A 15,479-nucleotide genomic window follows, 5' to 3' on the forward strand; every position below is an offset into this window, starting at 1 on the left:
ACTCAAGACAGAGACTAAATTTTGACGGTATTTCATGTCACATAATACTAACGTTTTTGCGACGAACTACAGAAGAAAAAACAAAAAAAAAAAGATTTATTATATCATAGAAAAGGAAATCAAAAATAATTTTATTTGTAATTAAGCTCATTACAACTCGAAAATACAATAATTTTATTTGTATATCTATTGACTATATTTATTTATTAGCATCATCGACGGAGGGACGGAGAACAAAACGGTGGGTGGCCGGAGACGGAGATGCGGTGGCCGAAGACGGAGATGCGGCGGCCGGATATGGAGATGCAGCAGCCAGAGACAGAGATGCGGCAGTGGTGAACGGCGCAAGCATCTTCAACGGTGGTCCTCCATTTCCAGTATCTCCTATGTCGTCCTTCTTGATACTGATTGTTTAGATCTACCGATGAAATCTAAAATACAAACCAAAAAGATAATTAAAACACGTAGGAATTCCAGTAAAGATGTGTTGGGAAACTAGATCTGAATAGCAAAACCATTACGAGCTCTAATCTCAAGCAAATACACATACATATAAGTAGATTGAGAAGAATATTAAGAGAGAAAGAGACAAACTTGTTTCCACCATCTTTAGCGACGTAGTTGCAGTTCTTTCTCGATTTCACTTGACAAAGAAGAGAAGTGGGCAAAACCTAGAGAAAAGAAAAGAGGAGAGAAAGAAGAAGGAAACAAACAAAATTGATTTACTAGATACGATGAGGGAAGGAAGGAATAGAAGGGAAGGAAAAACAAAGATGAATTTTGTCTATTGGATTGAATCTATCAACGGTGGATGACACACCAAAAGACAATCCTTGCCATTTAAGATTAGCCAATGAGATGAATTTCTTATTTTTTCTTTTGGTAAATTACTTTTTTTTTTTCCTTTTGGTAAATTATGGTAATTTGGCATCATTTTGTGTCATAATTTCGAAATTAGGAGTTGAGGATTTATAAAGTATTATATCTAATTTTAATTTAAACTGATTAGATTTATAAATAAAATATTCTGAATTTTTTGACTGAATTCAATTTTTGAATATATACGATAGTTAAAAAGAATATATAAATGTATTAATTAAAATCAAGACAAAATGGTTAATTCAACATATTAGTCATTCAATAATGTCAAATTACATTTTTTAAATCTCAAGGAGTTGCTAAAACGAGGCAAAGAAGTCCCAAAAATTGTAGCAAATTAGTCATAACTAACAAGTTTAACCTGAAACCACATGTAACACTTGTACATGTAACAGAAAAAACAAATATTTTGTTTAAAACATTGATAAACAAGAGTTTTATAGAGATTTTGTGTATGTATTACTCATAAAAGAACATGTAACACTCAAGATAAATTTTGAACTTATAAATGTTTAGTTTATAGTCATTGAAATTTAATACTTTGAGAAAGTTATTATTGACAAGGTGAGCAAAACAAAGCATAAACATCAACCTTAACATGTAAATGAGTCTCAAATGTGAAAATTCAAAATAAAAAATATAGAGAGTAGGTAAACAGTCTTAAAAGAGTAGCTAAATCAGATGTTAGTCGCAAAGTCTTCAGATATCAGTCACAATATCGTCGCAAAACATGTCTTTAATTGGTAGCAAAAGAGTGACAAATTGAGATAGTCGTAATATAGTGGCAAATAAGTCGCAATATGTGACCATTTTAAGACTACAATATATATGTCACAAAATAAAAATTTTGAATTCTACACATTATGAGAAAAACTGTTTATATAAATCACTAAAGAGAACTCATAGTAGTAGTATAAAGTACATGTAATAGTAAGATTTAGTAAAACAATGTTTACATCACTTAGTTTTGAATTTTTCTTCATTGCAACACATTCTCATAAAAGAACATGTAACACTTAAGATAAATTTTGAACTTATGGATGTTTAGTTTATAATCATTGAAGATTAATACTTTGAGAAAGTTATTATTGATAAAGTGAGCAAAAAAAGCATAAACATCAATCTAAACATGTAAATGAATCTCAAATGTGAAATTTCAAAATAAAAAAATATAGAGAGTGGGTAAACAGTCTTAAAAGAGTAGCTAAATCAGGTGTTAGTCGCAAAGTCTTCAGATATCAGTCACTATATCGTTGCAAATTGTGACTTCTTTGTTACTAAATAGGGGTAAAAATATGGACGCAAATAAGTCCTCAATATACGACGTTTTTGCAACTTGTTGTACCGACTATATAGCTGGTCACAAAGTAGTCGCAAATTGTGACCATTTTGAGACGAATTTATTTTCGACGCAAAAGAGTCCTAATGTAGTCGCTAATTTAAGACTCTTTTGTGACCTTTATGTTTCGTCGTTAATAAGCGACGTTTTCTCTCCAATTTTTTTTGTAGTCGTTAAGTCGTCGCAAAATAGTTTCAAAAGCGTTACTTTATTTTGCGAGTGAATAAGTAGTCACAAAATGTAGTCCCAAAATGCAGGTTTTCTTGTAGTGTCTTCATTCAAACTAGAAAGTTACATGAGGATATGTTATCGGATACATCTGAAATGCAGTCTTGGAAAATTAAATACAATAGCCATCAAAAATTAAAGATAGAGACACAAGCATAACAAAGCTTGATAGGAACCAGGAGCAATGTTAAAACAACCTAACAAGACCAACCCCATGGGAGAAAATGCTTTAGACACAAGAACCTCAAATGGTAGCTGGGGAGTTACCAAACGTTGAGACTTTAAGACAATTTTTGAGCCAACACAAATGACTAAAGGTTGAGGTTTAGGGCAGCCTCGAGCAACGCTGGAAACAGAGCCGGTGATCAAACATCGTCCAACATGGACGGAATCTGAACCAACATCAGTGATTATAGATTCAAGGCTAACTGGATCCGCCAGAGAAGTATTTGATGCACACAGGGAGGAGCGGGAGAAGTATCCAATGCTCTAGAAGATGGAGAAGTAGGTGATGGCGAGAGGAAAGTGGCGGAACTGAAACGACCCGACCCGTTTTTTTTAAATAATAAATAATAATAATAATAAAATAATAATAAATAAATATTCTACAGCTAGGGGTCTCATACCCACTAGCCTCCTAACCACAACACACAACAGCGGATAACATAAACCATACCAATAACCCAATCATTATCCAATAATTAAATAACCAATAATCAAAGTATGACAATTCCAATAACCAAACATCAAGAAATATAGAACCAGCAACCTAGCAATGTTTTGATGACCCAACTCTAGTAACCTAGCAATGCCAGACAAAAACCAATCGAGTCCCTAGAACATCCTCCTCTTCATTGCCTTGATTCCAGGATCACACTTTGCCTTTACCTGCACCACAAACACAAATTGAGATGCATGAGTATTTGATAAATACTCAGTGAGGCAATCCTCCCATCTACTGGGCTATACACACAAGCAACTGTGATACCAATGTTCCAAACAATCAACAAACAAAGCATACAAACCAGGAAAACAAACATCATCCCGCTGGAAGGAAGGTGTCGACCTACACCAGCCGAGTGTTGACCGACACTGGCTCTTGGTGTTGACCGACACTACCCCACAGTGTCGATCGATGCCTCTCACTGGTGTTGACCAACACCAATTGGTGTCGATGGACACTACCTCTGCAACCGCGATCCGCACGAAGCCGAGAGTCGAATCTTGCCGCCAAACTCCACCAAATCGCCTAATACTCAAAACCCAAGCCATATACGTTTGTAGGAACCTATAGCAATCACTCCCAGCAAGAAAAACACACAAAACAGCAACAAACAAGCAAGAACAAGGAATCACAAGCTTAGATCAGCCATGGTCAAGCGCTCACCTCTTTGCAGGAAGATTCCAACCAATAGCAACGAATCCAACCCTCCTAGAAAGCTTCTAACATGTTCCTAGCCTTGGATCCTCACTCCCACAGCAAGATCTCACCAAAAAAACCTTGAAATCTCACAAAAATCATAAATAAGAACTGTTTCTCTCCCTTTTCTCTTTGTTTTCAAGCGGCGACAAACAACCAAAACACGACCTAGGTCGATTTTTCCCCTTTAATACTTGGTTCCATTGTTTTCCATAAACCAAACCAACCAAAATCGACAATTAAATCGAACTGGTCGAACCAGAAATAACTGGTGTCGACCAACACCACTGATGTTCATATATTTTACCCTGTTTTCCGTTAATATATTCACATCTTTTTCATCATTTGCTATCCTTTTTGACCATTATTGCATAGTTTTAGGATTGTTCTTGCATTAGAGTGTAGTTGCATTGCATTTGCATCTTTTCTTGCATAAACATGTGATTTTGGAGCCTAAGGAGCATAGAAGCAATGCTGAAGAGAAGTGAAGCAATCATGAGGAGAAAGCAAAGGAGTTAAGGCTGGAGAACCAAGGTCTGGAGTCCCACTCGACTGCCCACTCGACCAGACACTCGACCGTGTGCTGAGAGTGACTTGACCGAGTGGAAAGAGCACAAGAAAACCCAACTCGACCGGTCATTCGACCGAGCACCGGGTCGAGTTGGCCGAGCCGCCTGGCTATTTTGTCTTTTAGCATTTTTAGGGCTTCCCCTCCTTTTTCCTATTTAAGAAACTTGTACCCTGCAGCCACCGGAGAGCAGCTTTTTAGATATTCTCAAACCTAGTATTTTACCCTTTTTGGGAATTTATGCTTTTTGCAATTTTATTTTCTTAGATCTTGTACCTCTTTTGAAGGAAAAAACACAAGATTCTTCATACTTGTTTGTTTCATAACTTTCAAAGTATCAAGAATTCGAGTTTGATTCCTTCTTCAATATTGTAGATCTCTGTTTTATCTTTCTAATCATGCAAGTTTCTTGTTTTTCTGGGTTTATGACTTTGCTGTTCATCATGTGTAATTGTGAGTAGTTTCCTTAGCTCTTAGGGATGGTTTAGGCTGGATGGATGTTGTGGTTATTTGATTTGTTCAAGCTTGATTGTTGTAGATCTCTTCTAGGCTAGATGTTCTTAATGCTGATCCTATAACTGAGAGGGTAGGGTTTGATCTCAAGCTTCTTAGCATCACACCAATGTCTAAGGTGCATAGATAAGGCTAGATCTAGAGATTATCATTAGGCTTGCTAAGAGATTAGAAGTCTTGTTTGATTCTTGACATATTGCTTAATGCTTGCTTGTATAGATTCTTTACTTTGTGAGAACAAGTCTAGAAATATATTAGCTTGATTGTTTTTGCCATGAGAGTGGATTAACATGTTCTTCGAGATTATTGTCTAGAGATTAGCTCATGTTGATTGAGGTTTGTTGATCAAGTTAGATAACCACAATCTAAGTTCAGCCCATGAATCCATCCCTAAGACCTTCCTTGTCTATTGATTTCCTAGTCTAAATCCTGTTGTTTGATCGTTGTTTGATTTACTTTTGTCTTGCTCTGTTTTGTTTGCATTGCTCTGTTTTACGTTTTTGTCCAGCTCGACCCTGCACTCGATCTACACTCGATCGAGTGCTTGCTCGAGTTCATTCCCAGAACTCTTGTTTATGATTTGTGGCTGTCCTGTCTTGTTTCTTATTTCATTCTAGTTGTATTTCTCTTGCATTCATTTAGTTTCCTGTTCATTACTTTCCTTGCATTAGTTCATTACCTGCATTACTATAGTTTGATCTCTGTTCTAGTTTCATTATTGTCATAATCATTCTGTTCCATTACATTTAGTATCTTGTCCATTCAGCTTTTACATTCTGCATTTTACATTCTGCAATAGGTTGTTAGTGACAAACACCCTCTATAATTGGCTTAACTTAGACAAGTATTGCACACCTTGATTGCTTGCATTCACTCATTTAGGATTGATACCTCTTATACTACAATTGCATAAGGGGAATTGAAACACCCTGCTTTCACCATTTTTCATCATCATCATCACATCATTCATTCACATTCCATTTCACACACACACAAGAAAGGAACTCGTTTCAATTTGGCGTCATTGCCCATTTGAGTGTTTATTTGTGACAATTAGGGTCAATATTAGACTAAGATTAAGTTCTTTCACTCACTTGTTCATTACTAATCTCGAATTTTTCCTCTGCTTGTCTCTGTTGCATTTCAGGTACCACTCGACCACCAACTCGAGCTCACACCCGACCGAGTGCTGATCGAGTTAGTGATCGAGCCACGTCCCGAGTATATTTGCACGTCTCCTTTCAGTCAGCTCGACCGTCCACTCGAGCCTGTGCTCGACCGAGTGCTTGTCCAAGTTGCCAATCTGGTTGTTGATGCAAACAAGGTCAAAGGGTAATCACAATCTCCAAGGACTTCTTGACAACATCAACAGGCCACCAAGGGGTTTGAGACATCATAGAAGAAGAGTAGTACAAGAACAAGAGGATCAAGTAATCATGGAGCAACAAGATAACCATGAACAAAGACCTCGACACATTGGTGCTGAGGATGCACCTAACCACCTGGGATGCTTGCAAGAAAGTTTTTCTGGCCAAATTCTTCTCCAATGCAAGTACTGCTAGGTTGAGGAATGAAATCTCAAGTTTTGCACATAGAAATAATGAAAGCTTTTGTGAGGCATGGGAGAGATTTAAAGGATTCCAAACTCAGTGTCCCCACCATGGATTCAGCAATGAGTCTTTGCTCAACACTTTGTACAGAGGAGTTCTACCCAAGATTAGAATGCTACTTGATACAGCCTCCAATGGAAACTTTCTCAACAAGAATGTGGAAGAAGGCTGGGAGTTGGTAGAGAATCTTGCTCAATCAGATGGTAATTATAATGAAGATTATGATAGAACCATAAGGATCACCTCCACTGATCAAGATGACAAATACAAGAAGGATTTAAAGACGGTCAATGAGAAGCTTGACAAGATTCTCCTAAGCCAATCAAAGACCATTCACTTCATTGGTGAAGAAGAAGCTCCAGTCCAAGAAGGAGATAGAGAGTTTGCTGAGTTGTGCTACATGCAAAACCAGGGAGGATTCAAAGGTTACAACCAAGGAGGATTCAAGAATAACAATCTCTCTGATAGGAGTAACAATGTGGCTAACCCACAAGATCAATTCTACCCTCCTCAACAGCCTCAACAGCAACAAAACTATATACCCAAGCAGCAGCAACAGGTGTTCCAGCCCCAATTGTGTCCCCCATCAGGGTTTCAGACTAACCAAGGCCAGGAACAAGACTTAAGAGCTATGATGCAACAACTGTTGATTGGGCAAACCAATGGGAAGATTGAGGCAGCAAACAAATTTGCTGAGCTGAACAAGAGGATATAAGATATTTACAGTGAACTTCATGCAAAGTTTGACACACTGACTTCCAGGATTATGACTATGGAAAATCAACAAGCTTCTGCCCCAAAGCATGACCATCATAAGGGAAAAGCTATTGAGCAATCTACTGAATTTGCCAATGCTATCACTCTTCGCAGTGGAAGAGTCTTACCAACACGACTAGGAGCACATCCCAACACTGAGGACAGTGGAATTCAAGAAGGGGAGGGCTTTCAACAAGAAGAGACTCAGAATGAAAACACCGTTGAATTCGACGCACCACTCGACCACACACTCGACCGAGTGAGTGATCGATTACCCGATCGAGCAGCTTCTTAGGAGAAAATCAAGCCAGTTACCTCCAAAGAAAAAGAAGTCCGGTTCATTCCTCCTCCTTACAAGCCTCCACTACCTTTCCCAGGAAGATTTAAGAAATAGATGGTTGAAAAATACAAGGCATTATTTGACAAACAAGTTAGAGAGATTGAGCTAAGGATGCCTCTAATAGATGCCTTTGTGATGATCCCTCCTTACCAAAAATTCTTGAAAGATGCTGTGATGGAAAGGATCAAAGAAGTTCAAGGGATGGTGATTCTCAGCCATGAGTGTAGTGCCATAATCCAAAAGCAAGTGAACCCTCAAAAGCTAATAGATCATGGTTCCTTTACTCTACCTTGCTCTATAGGGTCCTTAACCTTCAATAGATGCCTTTGTGATTTGGGAGCCTCAGTAAGCCTAATGCCTCTATCAGTTGCTAAGCGCCTAGGGTTTACAAGGTATAAGCCATGCAACATATCCCTGATCTTAGCTGATAGATCAATAAGATTACCACATGGTGTTTTGGAAGATCTACCAGTTAGAGTTGGAGCAGTGGAAGTCCCAACAGACCTTGTAGTCTTGGAAATGGATGAAGAACCAAAAGATCCTTTGATCTTGGGGAGACCTTTCCTGGCTACAGCAGGAGCAATAATTGATGTGAGACAAGGGAATATTGATCTCAACTTGGGAGAGGACCTTAGAATGACATTTGACATTGTAGAGGCTATGAAGAAACCAACAATTGGAGGACAAGTCTTTTGGGTTGAAGAGTTGGACAAATTAGCAGGAGAGTTGATGGAAGAGCTAGCAGAACAAGATCACTTTAGAACTGGTTTGACCGAAAGTGGAGAGGAAGGGTTCATCCATAAAGAAACCAAGGCCTATGAAGATATATTGGACTCCTGTAGAGAATCATACCATCCAGAGGTTTTTGAGGGGTTACCAGCATTAAGAGAGGAAGTCTGGTCAGTTCAAACAGCAAATACAGAGAGCTCGACCACCTACTCGAGCATACACTCAACCGAGCACCAAAACCACTCGACCGAGTGCACTACCGAGTCCTCCACAGATGACTGGTCTGAACTGAAAGCACCAAAAGTAGAGCTAAAACCTCTCCCATCTGGGCTAAGGTACGTTTTTTTAGGTGAGAACTCTACTTATCCTGTGATAGTAAATGCTAACTTGAGTAGGGAAGAGCTTGATTTGCTAGTTGTTGAGCTAAGAAAGTTTAGAAAAGCTATTGGTTATACTTTGGATGACATTAAAGGAATTTCATCTAGTCTCTGCATGCATAGAATCCACCTTGAAAATGAATCCTACTCTAGTATTGAACCTCAAAGAAGGCTTAACCCCAACCTAAAGGAAGTAGTCAAAAAAGAGATTCTAAAATTGCTTGGAGCTGGTGTGATCTATCCTATTTTTGATAGTACTTGGGTCTCACCAGTCCACTGTGTCCCTAAAAAAGGAGGAATAACTGTAATAAAGAATGATTATGATGAGTTAATTCCCACTAGAACCATAACAGGACATAGAATGTGCATTGATCATAGGAAGCTTAATTCTGCTACTAGGAAAGATCATTTTCCTCTTCCATTTATTGATCAAATGTTGGAAAGATTAGCCAATCATACCCATTACTGTTTCTTGGATGAATATTCTGGATTTTTCCAAATTCCTATTCATCCCAATGATCAAGAGAAGACAACATTCACATGTCCATATGGTACTTTTGCATATAGGAGGATGCCATTTGGATTATGTAATGCTCCAGCTACCTTTCAAAGGTGCATGATGTCAATCTTCTCTGATCTTATTGAGGATGTGGTTGAAGTTTTTATGGATGACTTCTCTGTCTATGAAGATTCCTTTTCTTCTTGTCTTGCTAATCTATGCAGGGTTTTAAAGAGATGTGAGGAGACAAATCTAGTCTTGAATTGGGAAAAGTGTCACTTCATGGTTGAAGAAGGGATAGTTCTTGGTCATAAGATTTCAGAGAAGGGTATTGAAGTTGACAAAGCAAAAATTGAAGTCATGGTTCAACTTCAACCACCAAAAACAGTCAAGGACATAAGAAGCTTTCTTGGTCATGCTGGATTTTATAGAAGGTTCATCAAGGATTTCTCAAAGATAGCTAGGCCATTGACAAGGTTGCTTTGTAAGGAGACTGAGTTCAACTTTGATGAAGATTGCTTGAAGGCTTTCAAGGAGATCAAGGCTGCTTTGATATCAGCTCTAATAGTCCAAGCTCCAAACTGGGATCTTCCATTTGAGATTATGTGTGATGCTTCAGACTTTGCAGTAGGAGCAGTTCTAGGACAGAAGAAAGATAAGAAGCTGCATGTTATTCACTATGCAAGTAGGACCTTGGATGAAACTCAAGGAAGATATTCAACAACAGAGAAAGAGCTTCTAGCAGTGGTATTTGCCTTTGAAAAATTCAGAAGTTACTTAGTAGGGTCCAAGGTAATTGTGTACACTGATCATGCTGCTTTGAGGCACATCTACTCAAAGAAGGACACAAAACCAAGGTTGTTGAGATGGATTTTGCTTCTCCAAGAGTTTGACATGGAAATAGTTGATAAGAAAGGGATAGAGAATGGAGTAGCTGATCATTTATCCAGAATGAGGATAGAGGAGGAGATTTCAATCGATGATTCAATGCCTGAGGAGAAACTGATGCAAATTGGGACAACTCGGCCTCCAACTCGCCCAACTACTCGAACAAGTACTCGGCCGAGTATGTTTGGGCACTCGATCAAGGAGGATGAGATGGAGGAGTGGATGGCACTTGAAAGTGAAGATCTACCTTGGTATGCTGACATAGTCAATTACAAAGTGTGTGAAGAAATCCCAGCAGACATGGACCCTTATAAGAAGAAAAAGCTCCTCAAGGACATCAATGGATACTATTTGGATGAACCTTACTTATACAAAAAGGGATCAGATGGGCTGTTTAGGAAGTGCATAGCAGAAAATGAAGTTGAAGGAGTGCTAGGGCATTGTCATAGTTCTGCTTATAGAGGCCATTTTGCAACTTTCAAGACAGTCCAGAAAGTCCTACAAGCTGGTTTATGGTGGCCTACATTATTCAAGGACACTCACAAGTTCATCACAAAGTGTGATGCTTGCCAAAGAATGGGGAATATCACAAGAAGGAATGAGATGCCCCAAAATCCAATTCTTGAAGTTGAGATATTTGATGTGTGGGGAATTGATTTCATGGGACCTTTTAATCCTCCTTCAAATGGGAATGTCTACATATTAGTAGCAGTGGACTATGTCTCCAAGTGGGTAGAGGCTATTGCCAGCCCTACTAATGATCACAAAGTGGTTCTTAAACTTTCCAAGAGCTGTGATTAGTGATGGAGGAACACACTTCATCAACAAGATCTTTGAAGGAATGCTAAGGAAGTATGGAGTTAAGCACAAGGTGTCTACAGCCTATCACCCTCAAACAAGTGGGCTAGTTGAAGTGTCAAACAAACAAATCAAGGCCATTATATCAAGAATAGTAGGAGCAACAAGAAAGGATTGGTCTAGTAAACTTGATGAAACACTTTGGGCCTATAGAACAGCTTTCAAGACACCTATAGGAAGAACCCCATTCCAACTTGTCTATGGCAAGTCTTGCCATCTCCCAGTTGAAGTTGAGTACAAAGCCCTATGGGCAATCAAACTTTTGAACTTGGATCTAGAGACAGCACAAGCTACGAGAAGCCTTGAATTGCATGAGCTTGAGGAAATCAGATTAGAAGCTTATGAAAACTCCAAAATCTACAAGGAAAGAACTAAAGCCTTCCATGATAAGAAGATTCTCATCAAGGACCTAAAGGCTGGAGACCAAGCTTTTCTTTACAATTCAAGACTCAAGTTATTCCCTGGGAAGTTGAAAAGTAGATGGGGAGGTCCTTTTGAAATAAAGGAGATCCTACTATTTGGAGCTGTCACACTTCTCAACAAGGATGGTAGTGAGTTCACAGTCAATGGTTAGAGAGTTAAGAAGTATTTGGGAGAAAAGGAAACACCTGAGAAGTGCGCAATGCTTCTCCAGGATGCTCCTTAAGCCTAAAAAGGCATCTAAAGTCAAACTTAGTGACTTTAAACAAGCTCACTATGGAGGAAGTCCCTAAGGTATCTCTGTTTATATTGCTTAGGATTTTTGGTATTTTGATTTGTGTTTTGGTGTTTTCATGGTCAGGGAAGCAAGGGAGTCTAGTTAGAAGAAGAAAAGAAGATTCGCAGTCCAACTCGACCCCCCCCCCCCACTCGACCATGCACTCGACCGAGTGCCAGTCGATTGCCATCATCGAGTTGCCTCCATCTCCCCCTCAAAGTCACCAACCAGACCTCAACTACACTTATGAGAGCATGAATGAGGATGTGGACAGCTTCTTCCAGAATCCATGAGGTACCACTATCATCTTCCTTGTAAATACCATTGCATTTGATGTTGTGTTTTGTTTTTAGTCTTGAATCCTCTAACAAATTTCTTTCACACAGAGGACTGTGTGATTTAAGTTTGGGGGAGGGTTTGAGATAGTATTTGATGTTGTGTTTTGTTTTCTTATTTCAAATTTTTAGCATCATCATGTTAATACTTGCATAGCATCTAAGGCATAGAAAAACCCTAAAAATTTAAAAAATTTTGCAAAAATCTTTATAAAAAGAGTGTTCATGTAGTTTGCATTGCATAATAGCATCTTGTTTAGCATGTTTCATGTAGGACTGTTAATTATTTGCATTAGGGATCTATGATGAGTTTTGCCTTGTTAGCTTGTTTAATTCACTAAACTAGGATCAATGCCCAAGTTAATAGTACTTTGATGCTAGTTGAGTAGTTAGAAGCATAAGATTGAACCAAGCCTTGAATTCCTGCATTGCATTTGGTCTAAATTGAAGCATGTTGTGATTTGATGCCATTTCCTATTTATATGAACCTAATATTGACTTGTAATTATCAGTTTGTGTAGTGCTTTAAACTCATGGATACCATATACATATTTGGATCATCTTTCTCCTTTTTACCACTCTTGTTGATCCAAGTAGCTGATTAAATCATTAAAATCAGTTTCCAATACCCTTAACCAACCCTTCTTTCAAGCCATGTTTATTCTTGAGTGTGTAAGGCCTATTTTGGGATTGAGTTTGGTAGAAAGTGTTAGGTTTGAACTGACAAGAATATTGCCTTGTGTAGTTCTAGTTTGCAATTTTCAAACTAGATAGGACTAGGTGGTTTAATTGTTGGGTTTGGGACTTGGCTGTTGTGAAAAAGAAAAGAAGAGAAAAAAAAAAAGGAAAGAAAGAAAGAAAAGGTTAAAGTTTTTAGGAGGGAATGTGTTTAAGTAAAGTTTTAGTGAAAGAATGGGAAGTATAAGATTTGTGAAAAAATGGTTCTAGTCAAAGAAAAGAAAGAAAGAAAAGAGGAGTATAGCAAAATGTTTTTATGTCTTAAGAAATAAGAAGAAAAGGGAACCATAGCAATAAGAAAGAAAGCCTCATTCCACTAGTTGATTCAAATAAGAAACCTCTCCTAAGGCTTGAAAACAAAAGAGAAAAGGGTATTTGAGAAAAGAAGAAGATAAAGGGTAGAACTAGGATCATTTGGGTTTAGAATGATGAGATCAAACACTTGGGTTACTTTTGGGTAGACAAGGTTTTGTTCTTGTATGTGTCTAAGTGTTCTTACCTTTAGCATTCTTCTAAAGCTCAATCCATTTTTTATGAGAGAACCTTGATATTGATAAGCCCCACTCTAAACAGAGACCATCATTGTCTCTAAACCTTTATTTCCAAGCCAAATGAGTTTAAAGCATTGCATAAGATTGATCCATGTTCTTGATTAAATGAATGTTAAAGAAAATGGTTGATTTGAATGCATGTGGACATCTAAGGCTCAAATCAGTAAAGGTTGTGATAGGTTTGTCTAAAATCTTTAAGTACAGCTCATTCAACTTGCATCATAGTACTAGTAACTTGGACATTGATTCTAGCTGGTTTATTTGCAAGCTTTAGGAGCTGAGATCCCACTTTCAACCCTCACCTACCTTCTTATGTCTTGTTTATTTGCTTGAGGACAAGCAAAGACTAAGTTTGGGGGTGTTGATGTTCATATATTTTACCCTGTTTTCCCTTAATATATTCACATCTTTTTCATCCTTTGCTATCCTTTTTGACCATTATTGCATAGTTTTAGGATTGTTCTTGCATTAGAGTGTAGTTGCATTGCATTTGCATCTTTTCTTGCATAAACATGTGATTTTGGAGCCTAAGGAGCATGGAAGCAATGCTGAGGAGAAGTGAAGCAATCATGAGGAGAAAGCAAAAGAGTTAAGGCTGGAGAACCAAGGTCCAGAGTCCCACTCGACTGCCCACTCGACCAGACACTCGACCGTGTGTTGAGAGTGACTCGACCGAGTGGAAGGAGCACAAGAAAACCCAACTCGACTGGTCACTCGACCGAGCACCGGGTCGAGTTGGCCGAGCCGCCTGGCTATTTTGTCTTTTAGCATTTTTAGGGTTTCCCCTCCTTTTTCCTATTTAAGGACCTTGTACCCTGCAGCCACCGGAGAGCAGCTTTTTAGATATTCTCAAACCTAGTATTTTACCCTTTTTGGGAATTTATGCTTTTTGCATTTTTATTTTCTTAGATCTTGTACCTCTTTTGAAGGAAAAAACACAAGATTCTTCATACTTGTTTGTTTCATAACTTTCAAAGTATCAAGAATTCGAGTTTGATTCCTTCTCCAATATTGTAGATCTCTGTTTTATCTTTCTAATCATACAAGTTTCGTGTTTTTCTGGGTTTATGACTTTGCTGTTCATCATGTGTGATTGTGAGTAGTTTCCTTAGCTCTTAGGGATGGTTTAGGCTGGATGGATGTTGTGGTTATTTGATTTGGTCAAGCTTGATTGTTGTAGATCTCTTCTAGGCTAGATGTTCTTAATGCTGATCCTATAACTGAGAGGGTAGGGTTTGATCTCAAGCTTCTTAGCATCACACCAATGTCTAAAGTGCATAGATAAGGCTAGATCTAGAGATTATCATTATGCTTGCTAAGAGATTAGAAGTCTTGTTTGATTCTTGACATATTGCTTAATGCTTGCTTGTATAGATTCTTTACTTTGTGAGAACAAGTCTAGAAATATATTAGCTTGATTCTTTTTGCCATGAGAGTGGATTAACATGTTCTTAGAGATTATTGTCTAGAGATTAGCTCATGTTGATTGAGGTTTGTTGATCAAGTTAGATAACCACAATCTAAGTTCAGCCCATGAATCCATCCCTAAGACCTTCCTTGTCTATTTATTTCCTAGTCTAAATCCTGTTATTTGATTTACTTTTGTCTTGCTCTGTTTTGTTTGCATTGCTCTGTTTTACGTTTTTGTCCAGCTCGACCCTGCACTCGATCTACACTCGATCGAGTGCTTGCTCGAGTTCATTCTCAGAACTCTTGTTTATGATTTGTGTCTGTCCTGTCTTGTTTCTTATTTCATTCTAGTTGCATTTCAGTTGCATTCATTTAGTTTCCTGTTCATTACTTTCCTTGCATTAGTTCATTACCTGCATTACTATAGTTTGATCTCTGTTCTAGTTTCATTATTGCCATAATCATTCTGTTCCATTACATTTAGTATCTTGTCCATTCAGCTTTTACATTCTGCATTTTACATTCTGCAATAGGTTGTTAGTGACAAACACCCTCTATAATTGGCTTAACTTAGACAAGTATTGCACACCTTGATTGCTTGCATTCACTCATTTAGGATTGATACCTCTTTTACTACAATTGCATAAGGGGAATTGAAACAGTCTGCTTTCACCATTGTTCATCATCATCATCACATCATTCATTCACATTCCATTTCACACACACACAAGAAAGGAACTCTTT

At 38.1% G+C, this 15,479-nt stretch overlaps 1 long non-coding RNA gene and 1 other non-coding gene across 2 annotated transcripts; both read right to left on the reverse strand.

Annotated features, from left to right (window-relative positions):
- Nucleotides 1-104: 104 nt before the first annotated feature.
- On the reverse strand, nt 105-798 carry LOC147947018 (uncharacterized). Its single transcript, XR_015587100.1, has 2 exons — nt 595-798; nt 105-431 (listed from the first exon to the last, which is right to left on the reverse strand). It is a non-coding gene; the product is annotated as an uncharacterized LOC147947018 (long non-coding RNA).
- Nucleotides 799-6,507: 5,709 nt separating this feature from the next.
- Nucleotides 6,508-6,614, reverse strand: LOC147947019 (small nucleolar RNA R71). Its single transcript, XR_015595646.1, has one exon. It is a non-coding gene; the product is annotated as a small nucleolar RNA R71 (small nucleolar RNA).
- Between the last annotated feature and the right edge of the window lie 8,865 nt (nt 6,615-15,479).

The sequence above is a fragment of the Camelina sativa genome, chromosome 3 (assembly GCF_030686135.1).
Source record: "Camelina sativa cultivar CO46 ecotype springtype chromosome 3, ASM3068613v1".
Lineage (NCBI taxonomy): Eukaryota > Viridiplantae > Streptophyta > Magnoliopsida > Brassicales > Brassicaceae > Camelina > Camelina sativa.